Source organism: Esox lucius, chromosome 14 (genome assembly GCF_011004845.1).
Source record: "Esox lucius isolate fEsoLuc1 chromosome 14, fEsoLuc1.pri, whole genome shotgun sequence".
Taxonomy (NCBI): Eukaryota; Metazoa; Chordata; class Actinopteri; order Esociformes; family Esocidae; genus Esox; species Esox lucius.
Window position 1 is genome coordinate 368,914 of NC_047582.1, and position 10,395 is coordinate 379,308.

General features: G+C 43.0%; 1 long non-coding RNA gene across 1 annotated transcript; it reads left to right on the forward strand.

Moving 5' to 3' along the window:
• Window positions 1–9,119: 9,119 nt before the first annotated feature.
• LOC114840821 lies at window positions 9,120–10,395 on the forward strand. Its single transcript, XR_003782840.2, has 2 exons — window positions 9,120–9,649; window positions 9,807–10,395. It is a non-coding gene; the product is annotated as an uncharacterized LOC114840821 (long non-coding RNA).

Here is a 10,395-nt window from a genome sequence, read left to right on the forward strand (position 1 = left end):
GGAGATTGACAGTTCTTTTGTTTTTCTTCCATTTGCAAATAATCGCACCAACTGTTGTCATCTTCTCACCAAGCTGCTTGGTGATGGTCTTGTAGCCCATTCCAGCCTTGTGTAGGTCTACAATCTTGTCCCTGACATCCTTGGACAGCTCTTTGGTCTTGGCCATGGTGGAGAGTTTGGAATCTGATTGATTGCTTCTGTGGACAGGTGTCTTTAGTACAAAATCAGCAGGGGATCAATAATTTTTTTCCCTCACTGTACAATACAAGCCTTCATACGTCTCAATTAAAACATGTATCTTTCAATATAAGGACAAATACACCCTTTTTTTCCACAAATTAAGCTATAGCTGGAATGCAAATTAGTTACAATAAAAAATATCCTTCTAAAAGAGTTGATAAAGTGGAACTTATTCTAGCATGTAATAGTTGGAAATTGGTTATGATCTGACTTTGTTGTAAAAATTATTTTGCTAATCTAAAAGGTATAAAACTGTAAATGGTCTTTTGGACTCGCCTACATCTCTAAAGGTGGTACAACAGGCTACTGACCAGTTAATAAATGTCATTGACAACTACATTAGATCATTGGCTGAACTTTTAGGTAATCACCAAGTGGTGATAATCCCCTCCATTAACAAAAGGAATAATGGATCTAAAGGCTATTCAGCAATTTGGAATGTGGCCAGTGGTATGGGTGGAGTAAAATGCCAGCAACAATTGCAAATAAACAGTGCCCCTTGATTTCTTAGCATATAATTACTCTATCCATTCTCCTGAACATTTCCTACAATACATTCACTTCGGCATATAGAACAGCTTTTTTTTAATATCCCAATATATATTTCATATCCATTGAGTTACATTGTGGCCAATGGGGTGGGCGGAGTAAAACACCAGCAACAATTGCAAATACACAGTGCCCCTTGATTTTTTTGCATATAATTATTCTATCCACTCTCCTGAACATTTCCTTCAATACATTCACTGCGGCATATAGAAGAGTTTTTTCTGTACAGGGCAATATGTATTTCATATCCATTGAGTTGCATGGGATGGGTGGAGTAAAATGCCAGCAACAATTGCAAATACGCAGTGCCCCTTGATTCTTTTGCACATAAACACTCTATATAGTCTCCTAAACATTTCCTACAATACATTCACTGCGGCATATATAATTGTTTTTTCTCTATGAGTCAATATGTATTTCATATCCATTAAGTTGCATTGTGGAAAAAGAGGGTGTGGAAATATTGTGTTGCTAGATGTAGCACACTGTTCCCCATGATTAGACAGGTTTGTCTTACTCTACACATTCTCCTGGACATTTCCTACCCAGCTTTCTCTGTGGAATATTCAATAGCTTATGAGCTATGAGGCAATATGTATTCCATATTCTGTCATTGGCATTGTCTGAATTTTACCCTTGGAACGTGTTTTAACACCCACTTTTTATCGAAATTACTCTTAAATATGATCATATTTGAATTGTTGTCAATGTTTTGAGAGGTACATGTTCTCAAACAGTACCCGAGTGACCCTAGGAGCTATGTTGTCTGGGGCTATATGCCCCTGGTAGGGTCTCCCAAGGCAAACAGGTCCTGGGCGATGGGTCAGACTAAGAGCGGTTCACCCTTTAACCTTTAATGATGGAAAACATTTTGAGGACCGTGACATCGCCCGGTATGGCGCAGCTGGGGCCCCACCCTGGAGCCAGGCCCGGGGTTGGGGCTCGTATGCGAGCGCCTGGTGGCTGGGCCTTTCACCACGCGGTCCGGCCGGGCTCAGCCCGGGCTCACCACCTGCAGGAGGGACCATAAGGGGTCTGTGCGTAGAGGATCGGGTGGCAGTCGAAGGCGGGGGCTTCGACAACCCGATCCCGGGACACGGAAACTAGTTCTATGGACGTGGAACGTCACCTCGCTGGTGGGGAAGGAGCCTGAGATTGTTCGTGAGGTTGAGAGGTTCCGACTAGAGATAGTCAGGATCACCTCTACACACGGCTTGGGCTCTGGAACCACATTCCTTGAGAGAGGATGGACTCTTCACCACTCTGGAGTTGCCCATGGTGAGAGGCGGTGGGCTGGTGTGGGTTTGCTTATAGCCCCCCAGATCTGCCGCCATGTGTTGGAGTTTACCCCGGTGAACGAGAGGGTCATTTACCTGCGCCTACGGGTCAGGGATAGGTCTCTCACTGTTGTTTGTGCCTACGGGCCGAACGGCAGTGCAGAGTACCCAACCTTCTTGGAGTCTCTGGGAGGGGTGCTGCAAAGTGCTCTGACTGGGGACTTCATCGTTCTACTGGGGGACTTCAACGCCCACGTGGGCAACGACAGTGACACCTGGAGGGGCGTGATTGGGAGGAACGGCCCCCCTGATCTGAACCCGAGCGGTGTTCAGTTATTGGACTTCTGTGCTAGTCACAGTTTGTCCATAACGAACACCATGTTCAAGCACAAGGGTGTCCATCAGTGCACGTGGCATCATATTTAAGAGTAATGTCAAGAAAAACTGGATACTAAAATACGTTCCGATGTCAAAATTCAGACAATGCGAATGACTGAATATGGAATACATATTGCTTCATAGCTCAAAAACTATTGAATGTTGCACAGAGCAATCTAGTAAATGTCCAGCAGAGTGTGTAGAGTAAGTCAAACTTGTCTAATCATGGGGAATGGTGTGCTACATCAAGCAACAAAATATTTTCCTCACTGTCTTGTGTGGAACATGAAATGTTCAGGAGACTGTATAGAGTGATCATATGCTAAAAAATCAAGGGGCATTATGTATTTACAATTGTTGCTGGCATTTTACTCCGCCCATACCATTGGTCACAATGTAACTCAATGGATATGAAATACATATTGCCCTATACAGAAAAAACATTCTGTACGCCGAAGTGAATGTAATGTAGGAAATGTTCAGGAGACTGTATAGAGTGATTATATGCAAAGAAATCAAGGGGCACTGTGTATTTGCAATTGTTGCTGGCATTTACTACGACCCGACAAATCCTGGTGCTTATGTGGGTAGAGAGGGTTTGAAAAGAGCATGCTTAGAGAAAACCGGGGAGATCCTCAAAAATGGCGAGGCCGATGACTGGCTGCTCGCCCAGGATGCATACGCTACACAGGCCTGTAGCTATACATTTTAAAAGAAATAGAGTTATTGTTCATGATATTAATTCACAATTTCAGCTGGATTTGGTTGAAATGAGTTCTTACAGTGTGGAAAACGATTACATGAAATGTATGTTAACATGCATAGATGTATTAAGTAAATACGCATTTGAAGACATATTAAAAGAAGGAAGAACACCGCAAAAAGTCCAAACGGACAAGGGGAAGGAGATTTTTAATTCACATTTTTAAATGTTAATGAAGAAGTACAACATAAAATATTGTGGTGGTATCTCACAGCTGCCAACACTCATCACTATGTTGAGGTTATTCAAGATTTAGTTCCCGGATACAACCATAGCTACCATCGGTCTATTAAGATAAAGCCTGCTGACGTTTGTGAAGAAAATGTTAGATTAGTTCTCAAGAACCTGTATGGTACAACATTAACGAGAAATGGTAATCAAAGCTACAAGTTCCAGGTTGGGGATACTGTGAGACTCTCAAAGCTGAGAGGTGCGTTTACAAAAGCCTATGAAAAAGGGTACACAGGTGAATATTTTACAATAACAGAATGCATTCCACGGGTACCTCCTGTATATAGAATAAAAGATTACGATGGTGATGTGATAGTTGGGACCTTTTATGAACAGGAATTGCTGAAAATAATCGTGGCTAAGGATAAAACTTTTAAAGTGGAAGCAGTTTTGGATGAGAAATTACAGAAAGGGAAGAAAATGTGTCTTGTGAAACGGCTTGGTTGGCCTGAGAAATTTAACAGCTGGATACCATTGGAACAAGTGCTTGACCTAGAAACTGGATAAAACTCCAGGATTTACAGGATCACGTCATTTACATTGACTGCGATCAACATGGGTGACGGTGGCTTCTACATAACACTGCCCAGTTAATCATCGAGACATGTCTATCCAAGCAATACGAGTTTGTGCTATACCACAAAATTTGCCAAAGGTATAGATTTGAAAGGTGATTGGGAAGTATCTTTGACAGAGTTCCAATACCCGCATATGTGGAAGACTTTTACGTGGGGTGAAAACGCATTTGACAGAGCTCAACAGTTATATAAAACCACATGGAACATGGGCGGGGTAAGATAAATTTAAAAATAGAATGTTTCTAAAAAGTGAGCCCCATTTTAGTTTAAAATTTTGTACAAAACTGGAACAGATATTGGGATTAAAACTAGGCGAGTGGTGGTACCCCCCATGGTACGGAACATTCCCCACAGATATTCTGGCTGGGTTTAACACCCTATACATCTACACAGACATAATTGATTATCAACGTGTTGGTGACAGTCATGTCCCACTGTTGCGAACTGTACATATTGCAGGGAAAAAGAACGAACCTTGTCACAGTGACGTACGACAAGCCACACTACGTACCTCTTAGTAAGAGTCAATTTGATGAGATCTGTATTGAAGTAAAATCTGATCAAACCAGCTGGTTTCATTCGTAGTGGGGAAGGTGATTCAAAATTACACTTTAGACCAGTGTTGAAGTCTAACACTTCCCCGAGTTGGTTTGTTGGAAAGGAGAATAAAACACAGGGAGTCAGGGCAATTACCGTAGTTATACGTCCATTTATTACAGAAGCTTCTGGAGACACGTGTCGCCGCACAATGTCTAAGGATCAACATTCAAAACATCATTTTTATACTTCTACTACGCCCAAAAAGATAGAGGCGTTAACTTACAAAGTGTGTGCCATTGGCCCAATCCCAGTTTTATTCCTTATAGGATAACTGCAAGTATCCCCTTGCCCCCCTTTCTGGTTTCTGTCTTGTCTGTCCGACTATGTGTGTGTGTCTCTGACCTGTGACCTGTTTCTCACAAAACAGACATACTAAATCTTTCTATCCCCGGCAACCGCTTGAACAGGTTTTCCTATTCTCCTACTTGCTCCTTCAGTTTCGGTTCATATTACAGACATTTAATATTTTGTTTCATTGGTTACAACAGCTTATAACAGTTCACTAACTCATACAATCACTACATCTACACCAGTCAAACAATCTTTTAGAAATTAAGATGCAGCATCAGAATCTCTACGATGACCCTCAAAGATATGTTGAATACATAACACAGGCCGGTAACGGTTTACCGGGGTATCATGGTAGCGCTGCAATGTATGGGGCTGGTCTAGGGGGTCTTTTCCGAGGGCTTTTCCGGATGGCAATACCTTTGTTGAAGCGTGGGTTCTCAATAGCAAAACCACATCTGAAGAATGCGGCTAGGAATATAGTTGGCGATGTTGTCAACAGTGTTATGTCACGACAAACAAAACAGCAGGACGGTTCTGGATTGATGGTTATGACTCGAGCTGTTAGAAAGAGACCCCCTGGTAGGAGGAGCCAACCCAAGAGTAAAAAACGCAAGAATGAGACAAAAACAAGAGCCGTGGTTAAAAGAGGACATACACCCCGGAGGACACTCAAAGGGAACACGGCAAAGCTGATTAAGAATATATTTTAGAATGATGGCACTCCTACACCGTATGTCTGGTGAGTGTATGAAAACAGAGTTATTCACAGTCCCCTTCACACAGACATCTATTGAGAAAAATACATACATTGAAATACTGACCCTATCAGCAAAATCAGACGCAGCCCCTCTGGAGTTCTTTATTGCCGGGAATGGCGAAGACTACGTTGATCTAAACAATACTTTGTTGTACCTACGTGTAAAAGTCACTAAACCAGACAGAACTAATATTGATGCCGGAGCACATGTTGGGGTTATCAACTATCCAATAGCCACCCTATTTTCACAAGTGGATGTCTCCTTGGGTGATCGTTTAATTAGTCAGAGTAGCAACACATACAGAGCCTACCATACGGAGCCGTTATAGAGAGCATTCTGAATTATGGATGTGATACATTAAAGACACAGTTTTCAGCTGGTTTGTTTTACAAGGATGTCATGGATGTTACGGACCCTGCAGGCGAGAACGATGGACTCACGAAAAGGACTGCCTATTCAGCGGATAGTACAACATTTGAAATGATTGGCCCTGTTCATAGCAATATCTTCTTTCAAGAGGAACTTATGTTAAACGGCGTTGACATAAAGATTAGGATGGTGCGCGGTAAAGATGAGTTCTGCCTTATGGGGACCGGGGATGTGCGTTATTGTTTGCATATATTATCAGCGTCACTATTTGTCAAGAAAGTGTCTGTTTCACCAGCCGTGAAACTTGGACACGCTCAAGCGCTACTCTCAACCAAGTACCAAGTACCCAATTGAAAGAGTGTGTATGAAGACATTTAGTTTACCGGCTGGGGGTCGTGTTTGCAACCAGGAAAACCTATTTTTAGGACCTCTGCCAAAATGTATTGTAATCGGATTGGTGGACAATGACAGTTTTACGGGTAGTTACACAAAAAATACATTTAATTTTAAACATTTATAATTTTGAGTTTATGGCTATGTATGTAGATGGTCAGCAATTTCCTAGCAAACCATTCCAACCAAATTACACAACAGGGTCAGCAGTGCGTGAATTTTACCAATTAGCCTTAGCTTCAGGAAAACACCTAAAGACCAAGCCTTGGCTATTGACAGGTTGGACTTCTTACATGGCTATGTCCTTTATGCATTCAACTGCGCGCCAGACGAGGAATGTGGTCAGCACCTATCCTTGATCAAGTCAGGGAATGTACAACTTGAGATGAGGTTCAGACAATCACTACCCCACACAATTAATTTGGTTGTTTATTCAATCTTTGAATCCATTATCAAAGTGTCAAACAGGCGACAGGTCATGGTTGACTACTATTAGGAAAACGGTGTGGAAATGAATACCGTAGAGTTGACTAGTGTGGTGAACCAATTTTCACCTAGGACCCATTTCTATGGTGTGCTGGCAAGCGACCAACTACCATGGGGGCCAGTCCAAGATGTTGCATCAATGATGATTGTTAATACACACCCAAGCAAACACCCCGGGGAGCACTGGCTGGCTATTTACAGAACGGGCGATGGCATTGGAAGGTTTTATGACAGTTTTTGAAACCCCACAGATTTATTTTCCCAAGTCAATCAATGCCATTCTGAAAACCTGTGAGAATGTGGAATACAGTTCAAAACAAGTACAGGACCTAGTTTCAACCACATGTGGACAACATTGTGTGTTCTTTCTCTATCTAATGACAAAAGGTCTGAGTTATAAAGATGTTATGTCTTTTTATGTTGATGATTTACGAGAAAATGATGCCCTAGTCTCAAAGTTTGTAGCTAAGATGTACCAGAGTAAGTGTGATAAGCAAATGTTTAATTGTATACAACATGCTCAATCTTGTGAATCGTTTAATTTGTGCCATGGTTGTTGAAGAAATAGAAAAGCAAATCACGTGTATGTCAACTTTATTATTCAAAAATAAAACCATTTGTAAAACCACATCAATGTTTACATAGTATTTCATAAAACATTTATTCAAGGTAAAACATACACTTTGAATGCCTTCTCCAGTGGATTTGGAGAAGGCATTCGACTGTGTCCCTCGCGGCATCTTGTGGAGGGTGCTTCGGGAATATGGGGTCCTGGGTCCTTTGCTAAGGGCTGTCAGGTCCCTGTACAACCAAAGCAAGAGCTTGGTCCGCATTGCCGGCAGTAAGTCAGACTTGTTCCCAGTGCATGTTGGACTCCGGCAGGGCTGCCCTTTGTCGCCGGTTCTGTTCGTAATTTTTATGGACAGAATTTCTAGGCGCAGCCAGGGGCCGGAGGGTGTCAGGTTTGGGGACCACACAATTACATCTCTGCTCTTTGCAGATGATGTTGTCGTGTTGGCCCCTTCTAACCAGGACCTTCAGCATGCACTGGGACGGTTTGCAGTCAATTGTGAAGCGGTGGGGATGAAAATCAGCACCTCCAAATCCGAGGCCATGGTCCTCAGTCGGAAAAGGGTGGCTTGCCCACTTCAGGTTGGTGGAGAGTGCCTGCCTCAAGTGGAGGAGTTTAAGTATCTAGGGGTCTTGTTCACGAGTGAGGGAAGGATGGAACGGGAGATTGACAGACGGATCGGTGCAGCTTCTGCAGTAATGCAGTCGATGTATCGGTCTGTTGTGGTGAAGAAAGAGCTGAACCGCAAGGCAAAGCTCTCGATTTACCAGTCAATCTACGTTCCTACTCTCACCTATGGTCATGAGCTTTGGGTCATGACCGAAAGGACAAGATCCCGGATACAGGCGGCCGAAATGAGCTTTCTCCGCAGGGTGGCCGGGCGATCCCTTAGAGATAGGGTGAGAAGCTCGGTCACCCGGGAGGAGCTCAGAGTAGAGCCGCTGCTCCTCCACATCGAGAGGGGTCAGCTGAGGTGGCTTGGGCATCTTTTTCGGATGCCTCCGGAACGCCTTCCTGGGAAGGTGTTCCGGTCCCGTCCCACCGGGAGGAGACCCCGGGGAAGACCTAGGACACGCTGGAGGGACTATGTCTCCCGGCTGGCCTGGGAACGCCTCGGTGTCCCCCCGGAAGAGCTAGAGGAAGTGTCTGGGGAGAGGGAAGTCTGGGCATCCCTGCTTAGACTTCTGTCCCCGCGACCCGGCCCCGGATAAGCAGAAGAAGATGGTATGGTATGGTAATAAACCCTCAGCGATTTAAAAGAAAGATGGGAAGGGTACGGTGGCCCTGAAGTGCAAAACACAACAACAAATACGAAAACACTTCAACAAATCATGAAACACAACGCCAAATAGGAAAACACAACGCCAAATAGGAAAACACAACGCCAAATAGGAAAACACAACGCCAAATAAGAAAACACAACGCCAAATAGGAAAACACAACGCCAAATAGGAAAACACAACGCCAAATAGGATACGGTGGCCCTGAAGTGCAAAACACAACAACAAATACGAAAACACTTCAACAAATCATGAAACACAACGCCAAATAGGAAAACACAACGCCAAATAGGAAAACACAACGGCAAATAGGAAAACACAACGCCAAATAGGAAAACACAACGCCAAATAGGAAAACACAACGCCAAATAGGAAAACACAACGCCAAATAGGAAAACACAACGCCAAATAGGAAAACACAACGACATTAACTTCTAACGGAAAAGGTAGGGCCTATCTAGCAGAGGACGGAACGGATCCTCCTGATTGGACAGAAGGACCGCCTGTCTTTTAACAGGAAGGAGGGGTGAAAAACACGGAAAAGCGCCTATTTTCAAAACATGAGTACTCCCGAAGATACTTTCGCTATTATAATGAATTATTTTGATGCAGGGCATACATACGACGTGGTAGTTGATATGTTGTCAACCAATCACAACATCAGGATGATTATACGCACGGGTTGTACAGAAGGAACAACTATTCACAACTGGATGAGGTGAGACGTGCCATCCTTACAGAGCTGCATGGACCAGGGCAACTATTCCGCTATCGGACTATGTGGCAAGTACAGCAAAAACACAAGCTACGTATTAAACGACACACAGTGATGAGACTGCTGAAGCAACTAAATCCACAAGGAACGGATGCGAGAACAAGCCGGAGGTTTGTGAGGCGTACATATCACTCCATGGGTCCAAACTACATTTGGCATGTAGATGGATACGATAAGCTGAAACCCTTTGGCTTGACCCTCTCAGGATGTATAATTTAGTTGTTAGATGATAAAGATACTAAAACAATGTTGACTTTTCCTTTTCAGAAAAAGCGACTGCTGTGTCCCTAGAGGATGTCCTGCTGTTTGCTACAGGGCTCGCATCACTTCCACCTGCTGGAATAACACCACTACCATGCATCGAGTTCTTACCAAATTCGCCATTCCCTATGTCAAACACCTGTGCAAATGCCCTAAAGCTCCTTTTCCTTGAGACCTACAGTGTCTTTTAGACAAACATGGAGTTTTGCTTACAGAATTCTCCAGGTTTTGGGTGCATTTAATGCTGTGCCAAGTCTGGATTTTGCCCAGTCTTAAATCTGTAGTTTATAAAGCATAAGAGTGCATGCTCAGTTCAAAGTATTTTAATGTGTATTATTTCTGTTCATTACTTTGTTCAATGAAAAATCACAGAATTTTTTTTAAGTACAGGTCACATAACAAGTAACAGTAAAATTGTACTCAGCTAAAATGTATGTAGTTTCACATTTGAAACAGTGTATAACATGTTGTGCTTGCAAACAAGCTTGTTAACAATACCTCTTGAAAAGAACCACGTTTCTTTGGTTGTTCAGACCTACAATTGACACACAGTTAACTCGATGGTGAATCCGAAAATAAACAAATATAGTTTGGG